Below are 14798 nucleotides of genomic sequence, written 5' to 3'. Positions count from 1 at the left end.
ACCACAATTCAATTGGGATGCCTCCATTTGAAGCTTTATATGGCAGACCTTGTAGAACACCGTTAAGTTGGGACAGTTTAGAAGATCGAGTGATAATAGGACCAGAATTAATCCATGAAATGGAAGCGCAGGTAAGACAAATTAGACAATGATTAAAGGAAGCACAGGATAGACAAAAGAGTTATGTTGATGCTCACAGAACTGATAGGAGATATGAAGTAGGGGATCAGGTCTTCATCCGCATCAAACCAGATAAAAGTACTATTCAATTCAGAAAAGGGACAAAGTTGTCACCCCGATTTATTGGACCATTTAAAGTCGTGGAAAGAGTTGGACCTGTTGCCTATCGTCTTGCCCTGCCACCTCACTTGCATAAAATTCATAATGTATTTCATGTTTCTGTATTAAGGCATTATATAGCTGATCTATCTCATAACCTTCAATGGAAGGAATTGTAGGTATCGGACGAGGGAGTCATAACGGTCGAACCGTTACGTATACTGGAACGTAGGGTTCGACAGCTGAGGAACCGCCTGGTGGACCAAGTTAAGGTCCAACGGGACCAAGTATAGTCTTGGATCAACAACTTGGGAAAATACAGAGGACATATGTCAAAGATACCCTAGTCTATGTCAATTTTGAAGAACTTTAAACTATGTTTAGTATATATTTACTTCACTACAATCAGAGACTCAGAAACATTTTGAATGATTATAGATAAACGTGAAATTTTGTGACATAATATATGTTTAACTTCTGCTGGTACGTGGATACCAAAACGATATATGTGGTTCATTTTACTAAATTATAGTTGTCAAAGTAAAGTTAAGACAGTTGAATGATTTTACTTCTGATAGAAATTAAGATATTGTAAATCTGATTTATTTATACATGTCAATATGATCAATGGGATAGAAATCAGGAAGTGAATACATTCTAGATAAAAGTCAAAAGACATGCATGGAATATCGCAAAATATGTTGTACTATAGTCTCCTAGGTGAATAATACATGAGTTATTTTGAATATGTTGATGCACATTTTACGAATGCATGGATAAGTGTATGATTGCAGGTAATAAACAGTTATCAGGATGACCACGTGATGACAGAACCTCAGAACAATTAAAGCTCAAAGTGATCCTATGATAGGGTCTTAGCCCTAATTCTACTGGGAGGGGTGGAGGTGTTACCCACCGTTTATCCTCCGAACCCTGGAGTCATGGGAGGACTGTGTGAATCACGCTCCCCTAGACGTGTGATGATGACTGCCGGATGCCTACTGGGAATCAGGTCGGTATAACCGACGCTGTCACCTTAGAGTTTATGAATGGTTAGGTCAGTAAAACTGACGCCATGGCATACTCCAGTAGAGGATGGATAGGATGGGAGCAGAAGAGATTAGGAAGGTGTTGTGCTCTACAACAACCCCCCATTTCATACATATTTTTATTTTGCGTTAACTATAATATGAAATGGGTCCCTTTTTATTTAAATTGGTATCAACTTGTCATTATTCAAAAAGGTCCGAAACGAAATAAAACATTATAAAACCTTTTTGATAAATCACTTAAGCGGTCTTATAATAAAGAATGAGTAATCTTTTATTATTGCGATAAAGCGATCACAAGATCGCATATCGCAATGAAAAAGGATGCATGACTTAAAAGACCCATTGATTTTCCCCGACGCGACAATGCACAAAAGGCTATCGGATATCGGGAAGGTAAGCGATCATAACAAAAGGCCCCTCTTTGCTCCGATGTGATATCGCTATCAGCGATCGGGGATATACCATGCATGCATCTAAACCCCTCATTTAAATCTCCCGATGCGAATTGGCGATATCGCTATCGGCGATCGGGGATATACCATGCATGCATCTAAAGCCCTCGTTTAAAACTCCCGATGCGAATTGGCGATATCGCTATCGGCGATCGGGGATTCCGAAAGGACACCAATATAACAACTTAAGCTTTCCCCCGATCGCCGATTGCGATAAAGCTAAAGCGCAAATTTAAAAAAAGATCGATAAAAGTCGGGATATATTATGGTTATTTAGTATTAAAGGCCTTTCTCTTCCCGATAGCGATTCACTTACGCTCAACCGCCAAAACATCAAAGCCACGCTTAAATGAATCATTCGGCCAATAAACGATATGATGAGCATTTAAAGGATTGACAGGTTTAAACGGCCATTTAATGAAACAGTAAGGCTAAAATCTCTTCAGGGATTGTATCCACGACCACCTTAAGTTAAATCCTCCATTATTCATTGATTAAAATATCTCGTTCAGCTTTGGTTTGCGCTACCAATTCTCTGCATTACGTTCATTTTCTTTCCTGTGCAGAACTCTTCCGAAGCAGCAAATTCAAGCCAAATGGGGAAGAAATCTAAGAAAACTGCAATAGCTTCCGCTTCGGCAGCTACAGGACAACACATTGCCAATCCAGAAGCAAGCAAAAAGGGACTGATATCCAATACTACATGTCTAGGACTTGGTAAAACTACTTGGCTGAGCATCTACAATCTGATTGAGGCCGAAGAGCCTGAAGTAACAACGGTGCAAGCCACAGCAGACACGACTCGGAAGTCTGATGCTACTCTAAAGGATTTAGCCGACTCTTACCTTCATCGGTTAGCAGCCCGAGAACAAGTTCTCCCACATACAGATGTGGTGATATGGGCAATTGAAGAAATCCCAATCACAAACAGGACATTTTGCACCATGGACGGGAGAGTCTTCGGCTCGTTTCAACCTGATGATTTGAGGCAAATGTACCATTTGGCTCCACCGGAGAAGAAATACAACAAGGCATTCTTGGAGAAATTCAGAAATGAGAACGACATTGAATCAGAACCCATTCAGGATTGGAGGCAAAACCCAGCAAAACACAAGCATGAGTCTTTGGGTAAGTACTCTGTCAATTCCTTGTGTTCTCCTTATTGTTATGCCGGAGTAATGATGTGTAGATTGTGGGGGTTATGTGATTCCGCAAACTTCACTATAGAGATGGTGCCTTTGATGGAGGCAGCATGCAATAGTGAAATAATGGATTGGGGAAATATACTGTCTGATAAGTTAGCAATCGTAGTCCTTGAATTTAGAAACAAATCCCGCATTACTGAAAGGTTCATTCCCCCATTTTACTATAATGCCTACATCTTGGACACCCTGTGTTTTAATTCCGAATTTCCTGTGCTTAGGTGGAGATGGACTCCACAAGACCCCATGCCCATTCATATATACCACCAAAAGTTATGGAAAGCCCACTATAAACACCATTTATATCAAGTTTGCAATGGTTTTATGTTACCCATTCACTATGCCATTTTTGACAAACCTGCTCCTAAGATTTCCTACCAAGCGGAGATTGACTTGACATCCATAGGGAGATGGTTCGGAGAAGAAAAATTCACCTATGTAAGAGTTTTCGGCAGCCAGGCCAAGCCTCATGTCCTCCCTTTGTATATACACGACAAACTGTTAGCCCGAGAGGTAGGATATCAGATTACATCCGAAGGAGTTACACAAACTCTAAGGAATGAAAAGAAGCAGGTTTGGCCTTCTTTTCCTCTAAGATGCGGTGTCTACGCTCTGCATGACTTTAAACATGCAGAGAAAAAAGCAGATAAGATTAAGGCACTGAATCTAGCCACTCTTCCTAATAGGCGATTCGATCCAAACAAAGTCGCCTACAATGCACTTGAACAGGCAAAAATAACTAAATTTGACCATAAAGATGATATTTTTGATGACCTGTTCTCCTCAGCCGAGTCGCTATTCTAGGTTAAATCACTAGCCAGAATGAAATATCAGGATGATGGGTTAGTTGAATTTAATAGACTTAGAGAACAGAGGTTGCAAACTCTGCCTCTAGATCTGTTAGCAACGACCCCGATGACACAATCAAGTGAGCCTGAGCAGCGACTCACTAATGAACCTCCTGCTACATCAGGAATTGCTGGAGAAATCCAAACAAAAGAGCAGGAGGAAGTGCAGAGAAGAGAGCAGGAGGAAGTGCATAGAAGAGAGCAAGAGGAAACACAGAGGAAAGAATAGGAGAAAAGCAGCACGGAAGTGAATGTAGATGCCCAGATTGACCCGAAATTGCTCCAGGAATGGCAGCAATTCGACTCAATCATAAGCAATCTTGAGAGCTCAAAGGAAGCCGATACATCAAAAGCGGCTGACACACAAGATACAAGATCTAAAGAGGTTCCAAGTGGAGCCAGCGGCCTACATTTCTACAGGAATAGAGATAATTCCTAAGGATCCTTCCGATCAGATTTTTTTGCAAGTGGAGGAGATACCTCCATTGGATGTCTTTTACAGCCCAAAGCACAGGGCTGTAGTAAAACGACAGCGGAAAAGGAGAAGAACTGATCAACCTTCCTTATTCCCTGAACAAACAGTGACAGCCAATGTGGTCTGGAAAGAGGAATTTGATCCTTTTGATGACCTCACTAAATTGTCCCAATATGCTGGAGCCTATTCGGCGGCCACCATGGACAAGGCATCAGAAGTGACTAATCTGTTAAGAGAAAAGGACCAAGCAATCGCCTCGCTACAAGTACAGTTATCGGAGGCACAGCAGAAGGCAGAACAACTTGAACAGCAGTTGTCTACACAACAACAAATAAACAATCAACTGAATAAACAACTGCAGGAAGAAAAACAAAGAATTGATTCAAGTGCCATTCAAAAGCAGAAGGAGTTGTCGGAAGCGCTGGCGAAATTGAAAGCAGTGCATGAACAGATGGAGAAATCTAAAGATGAGCAAATTGCTCAATTATCAGCCCAAATAGAAAAGTCCAAGAATCTTCCACAGTCAGCTGAGTACAGAGCTGAAGCATTACAGATTAACAAATCATTGGTGACACAAATAAGGTTGTTATGTCAACAGATCGCCCAAGCAGAACCCTTATGTGACTTAACAGCATCAATAAGTGATAAATCGGTTGATGCTAGAACAGACTTGGAGCAGGCCGATGAGACCTTGACCAATTTTCTTGAGTGGCAAGACACTGATGAGGAACAGGCAGCTAATTTGCCAAAAATCTTAGAATCCCATAAAGAGATCCTATTTATGGAATGGCGGTCCCAGTTAATGAAAGCAGAGAGAGCAGTTTCCATATGCAAGTTAACCATAAATAGTTTGGTTGAATTGATTAATGATACTCTCTACTTATCTAACATGATCTCTCAATGTACCCCAGGTAAATTTCTATCGGTTAAAACATTGGAGCAGTCATGTTATCAAGAGCTGGAGAAGAATGGGAGATTGATCGCAGGTATTAACAGTTTGACTTGGGACACCTATTGGTTGTTCCTAGTCAAACCATATAGCCAGAGAGCTGCCCTCAAGTGCCTGACAGATGCAATCGGGTGTATCATTCCCGATATACAAGATGCCACCTATGTTGCCCAACTCAATTCTCGTCTCGACCGATCACCAGAAGTGGAACCAATGCTTTCAATATGCCAACTCAGGTCGAAAGGCAAACAGCCTAAGTGATGAATCATGCTCGCGACTGCCAGATTGCTATGAGGAACATACTCCAAATCAAGTTGTACCAATTAAGTAGGATTTTAATTTCATAGTTAGTTAGCTTTAGTCAAGTATTTATAGACCCTTTTGGAAAGGGTCGTAAGTTTTTGTATATGACTTAAACCTGAAGTTGCACTATTGTACTTCAGGCATATTCTTTTATAAAGACTGGGCCAATTATTCCAATTTTGATAACGAAGCTTTTATGTGGATGTGCACTATTGCCTTTGTTTAAAAGCATTTCTGCGTCGGAAGAAGGAATTCAAATAGCGATTGATATTGGGAATGATTTACAGCTCATATGGTACTACTATCTATGTCTGAGTTCATTCTGTTTATGTGAATTGTTGTTTGATCGCTCTTGCTATTATAGGATATATGTGTGTGCTTTTAACAACATTCTTTATTATTTCCACTATTGGATGTTTACAGCATGCTTTTCTTTTGTCATACATGTATCGATAATATAAAAGGATAAGTGTAACAATGTTTTGTTAATCACTTTGTTCAACTACTTGAACAAAGTAATCATTAAGTAAAAGAATTTCTATGTTTGTTGTGTAGAGTCATCTATATGCTTATCAATGAACAGAGATCATCAAGAGTTGCACTTAAGAGAATAGAAGCCTCCCGGGATAGAATAGTCATTTATGTTTTTACTATTAGATTAAGTCATCCATTCATTATCATTTATTAGAAACCAATCATTCATCCATCCCCTTTTATTCATTATTGGGAAACTGGTCCCATTATATCCAATCGGAGCCACCATTCCAAACGGAAAAGGAGCTGTATTAAGGTCCAGACCGGGTGGTTATCCCCCAATGTTGATACAACGATTTTCGGGGCATCAACAGAAGGATAGGACGATTTTAGAATAGCTTGGGAACCTGGGTAGGGTAAGATTTATCCATTAAAATCGTAAACCTAAAACTCTAATTTTATAGTCTCTTGATATTAAAACAAAAAATTTAAAATCTAAGAAGGGGGTACTAATTACTATCATAAGTAATCAGATAAGATAAAAGCTCTAACATCGGGACGAAGTTTTCTGAAGGGGGAGTGTATGTAACGACCCATCTAAACTAATTAACTAATATAAAGTTCTAAACTTTATATTAAAACTGATATGATAAACTTCATATTAAAAATAAATATGAGTTAAACTTTAAAATAAATATGAATTAAACTTTATAATAAATATAAATTTAAACTTTATAAAATATATAAAATTAAACTTCATAAAAGTAAATTTTATAATAAAAATAAAATTTAAAACCTTATATAAAAGGTGACGCTTAAACCAAACCTGGTGATATAAACAAAGTACATGTATAAACAAAATAGATCAGATCGATAATATCTGCGGGTCTGGAATGCATGCGAAGACGTGGCGGGAGGAGAAAGAGCGGTGGCTGCAGGGGGAGGGCGGCCACCGCCAAGCCGCAATTATAAAACCGCAGATCTGAGCCGGGCACGGGGGGAAAAAGACAGCGGAAAAAGGAGGAGGAGAAAATCAGGAGAGAACCAGGAGGGCAAACCAGAGGAAGCAAATTGACCATTGGAAGAGCTTTAGGCATTCTGAGGTTCTGGGCACGGGGGATAGTGAGCTCCTGTGAGAAGCTTACTGGATTGAGCAGCCAGGATCTGCTCAGTCTGGCTGGGTGGAATTGGTCTCCCGATAATTGGAGCAGAGCAGTGGCAGCATCATCAACTACACCAGATCAGATAGCAGTCCAGGTAGGTACCTGCTTTTAATTTGTACTGTTTCCGCATTTCCATTTTATTATGGTTATTACACATTCTCATTATATACTTTACAACCTTAGGTTTATGTCAAACGGTCCTTGGTCCCTTCTCCATAAAATATCCCATAATCTTATCACATGTTCTTTTAATAGCAAGTACTTTGTCCTCAAATATCAAATGGCTCTTGGTTGTCCAAATGTCCCATGCTATGTATATAGGAAGTGTTGCCCAATTTGGGTGTACATTGTACCAATCTTTAAAGCAAGCCTCAAAGATTTCCCCATTCCAACTAAAAACGAGATTAAATTACTTGAACAAAAAATGCTAGATAGTCAAAGAAAATGGGCACTTAAGAAATAAGTGTGATATATTCTCCTCCTCCTCCATATAAATAACACATCTTACTGGACCAAAGAAACCTCTTTTACGAAGGTTATCCCAAATAAGAATTTCATTCCTCAAACAAATCCACTCAAAAATATTTTGGCTTCATAGGGATTTTCCAATTCCATAATTTTCGATGCCACCAAATAGGGGTTGGGCTAATCACTGTTGATGTTATACATCAATAGACCTCCTTAACCGTGATCTTCCCTTTTTAGTATTTCCGTTCCATATAAGGATATCTTCCTCAGAATTTAAATAAACTCCTGCTTGATGTAAATCCAAAGTATATTCCTTCCACAAATGGGCCAAGTCTTCAAAAAATCCTAGGTCATTAGCTGTCAACCAAATAGTGCCAATGTTGTGTTCCAATTCCTCTTCTTTAATTTGCTTAATACAGTAATAAACTCTATTGTGTAAGATATTAGTGAATAATGTTGAGGAGGATCCAATGAAGTCTTCTCTGATCCTAACCCTCGAGCCATCTCCATTTTTTCATTTTATGTTCCTGGTTATCCAACGTTTGACTAATAACATACATTCCCAAATCAAAGATGCATTATGAGTGCCCATGTTAGGAGATTGTATTCAGACCTCAACCACTATTTCAGAAAAATACTTATCCTTGCAAATGTCTTGCCAAAAGCCTACTTCAAACGGATTCCGCCATAGTGATTTGGATGCCTAGAATTCCTATCTAAACCAAAGGAGGTTTTTTAGCCCCTAACCTCCATCTAATTTCAGCCTCGATAAATCCTCCAATTAGCCAAGTGAATTTTACGATGCTCAGTATTGCCTCCCCAAATAAAACCAATAATGATGGAATTAATTTTATGGAAAATTGAAACAGGGATCTTAAAAATATGGAGCTAGTAGACCAGTAAATTCCAAAGAATAACCTTAACCAGCATGAGTCTACCTCCAATTGTCAACTATTCATCAACTTATGACCAAATTTCCCTATCAACCACCTCCAATTCTAGACCAAATATTTATTTGGTTTGAGGGAAAACCCCAAATATTGAAACCTTGTGTAAGTTTAATAACCTTGAAACCAAAAAGATCAGATATTTCTTGAAGAACCTCCCTGTCAACCTCATGCTCAATAAAAAATTACTTATTACTGATGATCAGTAGGTCCATCGCCTTGCGGAAAACATCAATAATCTTATAATATCGCTCCCATTCAAGGAGTGTTCCCATCCCAAATAGCAAGACATCGTCTACAAAAAGTAAATGGGAGACATAAATGTTTTGTGAAACCTGAATGCAAACTGTTGTAACATGCATCTTCATTGTTTATAATTTTCATTTTTCATTTAAAAATCAATGAAAAATAGATAAGGCACAAAAGAGGCGATGCAATAATTGCATATTGAAATAAAAAAGGCGATGTAATAATTGCACATTGAAATAAAAAGAAAACAAGTATTAAAGAGTCGGCCATAGTTCAGTGATGCGATTAAATCACAATCGCAAATCACAGCGGAAGCGGTTATATATGAAGTGCTGCCTCCGCCGATTGCGATTTGCGATGGGCGGACCCGAAATATATATATATATATATATGCACCGTGTCTAATAGTCCCGGCGGGTCTGCTTATCGCAGAGTTTATGTACATTGGTTCCACTGATTGCGATTTGCGATGAGCGGACTCGAAACCTATATACATTATGTTTAATAATCCCGGCGGGTCTGCCATACAGCAGAGCTTATGTACGTTGGTTTCGCCAATTGCGATTTTCGATGATGGGCCAGACCCGAAAAACTATATGTTGCATTTTATAAGTCTTGGCGGGTCTGTAAAGCACCAAATGTATATGTATATAGTTATGCCGATTGCGATTTGCGATGCGAAGTCAATGGAGCGCTGAATGGGTAGATCCGACGGATTTATGAAGCAAAATTAATTCTTTCTGAGTTCCGTATTAATCAAAGGTTTACGTTAATTTTGTTGTGTAAAGGGAAAAATCAGTATTAGAGCCGAATCCGAAGAGGAAGGCAATTGGTGTTGTTTCCTTTGTATTTTGGCCAATCAAAATGCCCGATACATATGTAAGCCCAAATTTACGCACGGTTAACATAGTTTATGACGACTAAAATGGATTAATCATTATTTAAGCATATACAGAATAACTCAACGGTCGATTAGCAGAGCAAGCTAGCAATTATCCTCATCTTCTAGTTTAGATATTTCTTGTTATTTGATGTTCTTGGAGGTGTCTTTTACCCTCTGTAAAATTCTGTAATAGTTTTTACTTCATATAGTTAGAGAAGCAGTTACATAATTTGGGCAGTTTCAGAAATCAACAACTGTTCCACAATGTAGAAAAAGATGAAAATTTACAAAGAAATGGTTCGGAATTTTGGGGAACCTAGAGACTAAGCTACTATATTCCTGATATAGTTGTTGATTAATGAAAGGATCAGAAGTTTCCATGAATTGTTGGGTATAATTTTGTAACTTCTTTGTCATGTGTCATTTTATGTTTTCTTCTTTCAAGTATAGTAATGAAGCTGCAGGTCTTTATTTGCTTATGTAGATAAAGTTAAAATTCCTTAAAAGAGCACTCCTATACTTGAAGTTTTCACCTTCCTTTCTAAGTTATAGATAACAGTTTCTATGTAAGGCAACATATTATCTTTAACTTCTCCAAGGGTTGCAGATAATAGTTTCTGTGTCAAGCAGCATATTGTCTATGATTCAGTTCTCATTTTCATAATTCTTCTAAGTGACGGATAGTAGGTTCTGTGTTAAGCAGCATATTATCTTAAACTTCTCCTTCAAGCTTTCTTCATTCATCATTTATATCTAGCAACAAATGGCATTCTGAGATTTTACGGTCACATATGTATTAAGGGTTAAAGGCCAAGTTTTCCAGGTCCTTCATTTAAGAATACAACAAACAATAAAGTGACAAATAAGTGACAACAAACAATAATCATTAATGTCTTAAGCACAATTTCTCCACAGCCAGGAAAATGGTTTCTTAAGGTACAACATTAATTGGCGTCGTTGCTGGGGAGAGAAGATAAGAACAATTTTCCCTGGGTTTTTAAGATTTTCCTCTGGTTTTTCAGTGAGGAGGAAATACTTGGTTGTTTTGAATAAAATCAATAAAAGGCGACTCCATAATAGCAAGGACCACAGCCTGCAAAATAATTGAATAAGAACACTTTTCCATAGGTTTATTAAGTTTGAAGTTGATCCTTGAGAGTGACAAGTTTCAGCAGTTGGATGTACATTCACCCTGTGATTTTCACTTACAACATTGATTGGCGACTCCACTATACTTTGAAGTTTTCTTTTATGGGTTTTAATGGCTCTCCCTGCATTCTTAGTCCATAAATTTGATCCAGTTGATTTTACTGGGATCACCGACTATCCTCATGATATGCCTGCATTTTATGAGTGGAATGAGTATCTTCCAAAATTCAATATGAAGGAATATGAAGATCCAGCTCAGCACCTCCAAGAGTTTCATGAATGCATGGAGCAGCAGGGCATCATTCATGAAGATGTGGAGATGAAGTTGTTTTTGTTTTCTTTGGAGCTAGAAGCTAGGCTTTGGTTCAGGTCTCTGCCTCTTTCAAGCATTTCATCTTTGAAAGATTTCCATTCAATGTTCAATTCTTCTTGTAGAACTTATTATCCTCACAAGTTTCTTTTTGAAGGTTATTGTGAATATTATGATGCTAAAGAAACTTTAAAGGCTCAAGATAATCTTGTTGATGAAACTAATCATTTTGTTGATAATATATCAAGCATTCAGAGAGGTTATAGCCAGATTAATCAGATCCAAACAAACGCATTAGAGATAGAAGCAAATCTGGTGTTTGCAGGAAAAGCACCAGAGACACAGCCTATCCAAGACAAGGGAGAGGCAAAGATGGAATCCTCTCAAAGTCAAACATTGGAGGATATGTGGAATGTAATTAAAACTTTGCCAGATAAGTTGAATAAGTTAGAGTTAGAAAATAAGAATTCTCAGAGACCTATGTTATATGCAGTAGATGAAGATGAACTTGGTATCGAAGGAGAAGAGTATGAATACGATTAAACAGATGCCATTCATGATGAAAATAAAATTGATGAATATTGGAAGCAATTCTCTGATTTTATGCAGACTGAACTACTTAATAAATATGACTTGAGATTGAGGAAAAGATCAAGAAATCAAGAAAATGAAAGTGAGCAACAAGTTTCAACTTCCTCACCAAAGGCGACTCCACAAGAATCTCGGCCTGCAAAACAAGTGAATAAATCAAATCAAGAGAGTATTTAGATAGAGGAAAGTTCAAACATGCATCAAGAATTTCTGCTCAGCAATCAAGAAGAAGAAGAAATAATTGAGTTGCAAATAAATCCCCAGAGATCTTATTTTGATAAATTTGATGGTCCTCCTATCTATAATGAAAATGGTTTAAATGGGGAGCAGGATGAAGCTCTTCAAGTTCATCAGTTGGGTGTTGAACATACAGGAAGAAACCAGCAAGTGGGATATGTTGGACAATAATATATTGAGCCATCTATCATAGCAAAAGAGGCTATCCTATGTAAAAATAAAGCTGATAAAGAGATTGTATATCAGTGCATTGAAGAACACAATGATGCCCATGGATTAAAGGTAGACAACCTATTTGAAGTTGATCACATGTCGTATAGTAATGTGAAAAAATTTCTTTTTCTTCCTGAAGTTAGAATTACAAATTATTTTCAATCAAAGCTTAGAGATGAAAAGTAGAGACATGAAAATGACATAGATCATTTTCTTAAAGATGTTGTTGATTGTTCTGTTGAACATATTATCCCAACAAAAAGGGTTTAATCGAGCAGAAACCTTCACACATAGAGAATTTATTTTTTAGAGCTGATCAAGACCATAATTTTTCCTTATACTTTTGAAGATCCTGTGGTAGATTACATGGAGGAATTTATCAGCAGCCTACACATCCTACCTTGTGGATATATTCCTAACTTTTGTTGTGAGCTGCCCTTATGCATAATTTATTTTTTGTTCAGGATGAATTGTATTTTCAAGATTAACTGGTAGAATGGTTCTAGATCAGGCAGTCAAATGCTAACCTGGTACCATTGGAAGATTGACTTCACCTGATGGAGATCAGTCATGCACATAGGTAGGAACCTGTACATAACTACGCTCAAGTGTTGAGAATTTGGTTTTCAGTTGGTGTTCTTTAGTTTAATTTTAGCGGATAAATAAGGATCACTGTCCCAGTTGGAAACTGGTTTGCAGAGGTTTCAGACTTCAAGAATGTCGGGTTTTAGTTTGTCAAATTTCAGGGTTTTCACAATTTTGGACTCCATGCCCAATTGAGGCTACTGATCTACGATTCTCAATATTTTGCTATCAAAGCACAAGCATCCTATCACTGCAGATATCGGTGTGGGTTCACTGTACAAAATTTTCACACAGTTAAGTTTGGCGAAGCAATGTATGACTCCATGCCCTAGGTGAAGGCACTAATCTATGGTTCTTAGTGCTTCTGTGGCAAAAGCACTATCCCTAGGTGGAGCCAGATGTTGTAACATGCATCTTCATAGTTTATAATTTTTATTTTTCATTTAAAAATCACTGAAAAATAGATAAAGCACAAAAGAAGCAATGCAATAAATGCAGATTGAGGCATATTGAAATAAAAGGGGTGATGCAATAATTGCACATTGAAATAAAAAGAAAACAAGTATTAAAGAGTCAACCATAGTTCAGCAATGTGATTAAATCTCAATCACAAATCACAATGGAAGCGGTTATATATGAAGTGCTACCTCTGCCGATTGCGATTTGCGATGGGTGGACCCGACATATATATATATATATATATATATATATATATATATATATATATATATATATATATATATATATATATATAGCATCGTGTTTAATAGTCCCGGCGGGTCCGCTTATCGCAGAGTTTATGTACATTGGTTCCGCCGATTGCGATTTACATTGAGCGGACCCGAAACAGATATACATTACGTTTAATAATCCCGACAGGTCCACCATACAACAGATCTTATGTACGTTGGTTCCGCCGATTGTGATTTGCGATGATGGGCCGGACCCGAAAAACTATATGTTGCATTTTATAAGTCCTGGCGGGTCCGTAAAGCGTCAAATGTATATGTATATAGTTATGCCGATTTCGATTTGCGATGCGAAGTCAATGGAGCACTGAACGGGTGGATCCGATGGATTTATGAAGCAAAATTAATTCTTTTTGAGTTCCGTATTAATCAAAGGTTTACGTTAATTTTGCTGTGTAAAGGGAAAAATCAGTATTAGAGCCGAATCCGAAGAGGAAGGCAATTGGTGTTGTTTCCTTTGTATTTTGGACAATCAAAATGCCCGATACATACGTAAGCCTAGATTTACGCATGGCTAACACAGTTTATCATGACTAAAATGGATTAATCATTATTTAAGCATATACAGAAGAACTCAACAGCCGATTAGCAGAGCAAGCCAACAGTTATCCTCATCTTCTAGTTCTATTATTTCTTGTTATTTGATGTTATTGGAGGTGTCTTTTACCCTCTGTAAAATTCTGTAATAGTTTTTACTTCATATAGTTAGAGAAGCAGTTAAATAATTTGGGCAGTTTCAAAATCAACAAATGTTCCACAATGTATAAAAAGATGAAAATTTACAAAGAAGGGGTTCGGAATTTTGGAGAACCTGGAGACTAAGCTACTATATTCCTGATATAGCTATTGATTAATGAAAGGATCAGAAGTTTCCATGAATTGTTGGGTATAATTTTGTAACTTCTCTGTCATGTGTCATTTTATGTTTTCTTCTTTCAAGTATAGTAATGAAGCTGTAGGTCTTTATTTGCTTATGTAGATAAAGTTAAAATTCCTTAAAAGAGCGCTCCTATACTTGAAGTTTTCACCTTCCTTTCTAAGTTATAGATAATAGTTTCTATGTAAGGCAACATATTATCTTTAACTTCTCCAAGGGTCGCAGATAATAGTTTCTGTGTCAAGCAACATATTGTCTATGATTCAGTTCTCATTTTCATAATTCTTCTAAGTGACGGATAGTAGGTTCTGTGTTAAGAAACATATTATCTTAAACTTCTCCT

This window comes from Pinus tabuliformis, chromosome Q, assembly GCF_031772625.1.
Source record: "Pinus tabuliformis cultivar Carrire ecotype Pingquan chromosome Q, CPIR1, whole genome shotgun sequence".
Classification (NCBI taxonomy): domain Eukaryota; kingdom Viridiplantae; phylum Streptophyta; class Pinopsida; order Pinales; family Pinaceae; genus Pinus; species Pinus tabuliformis.
This window is presented reverse-complemented; position numbering follows the sequence as displayed.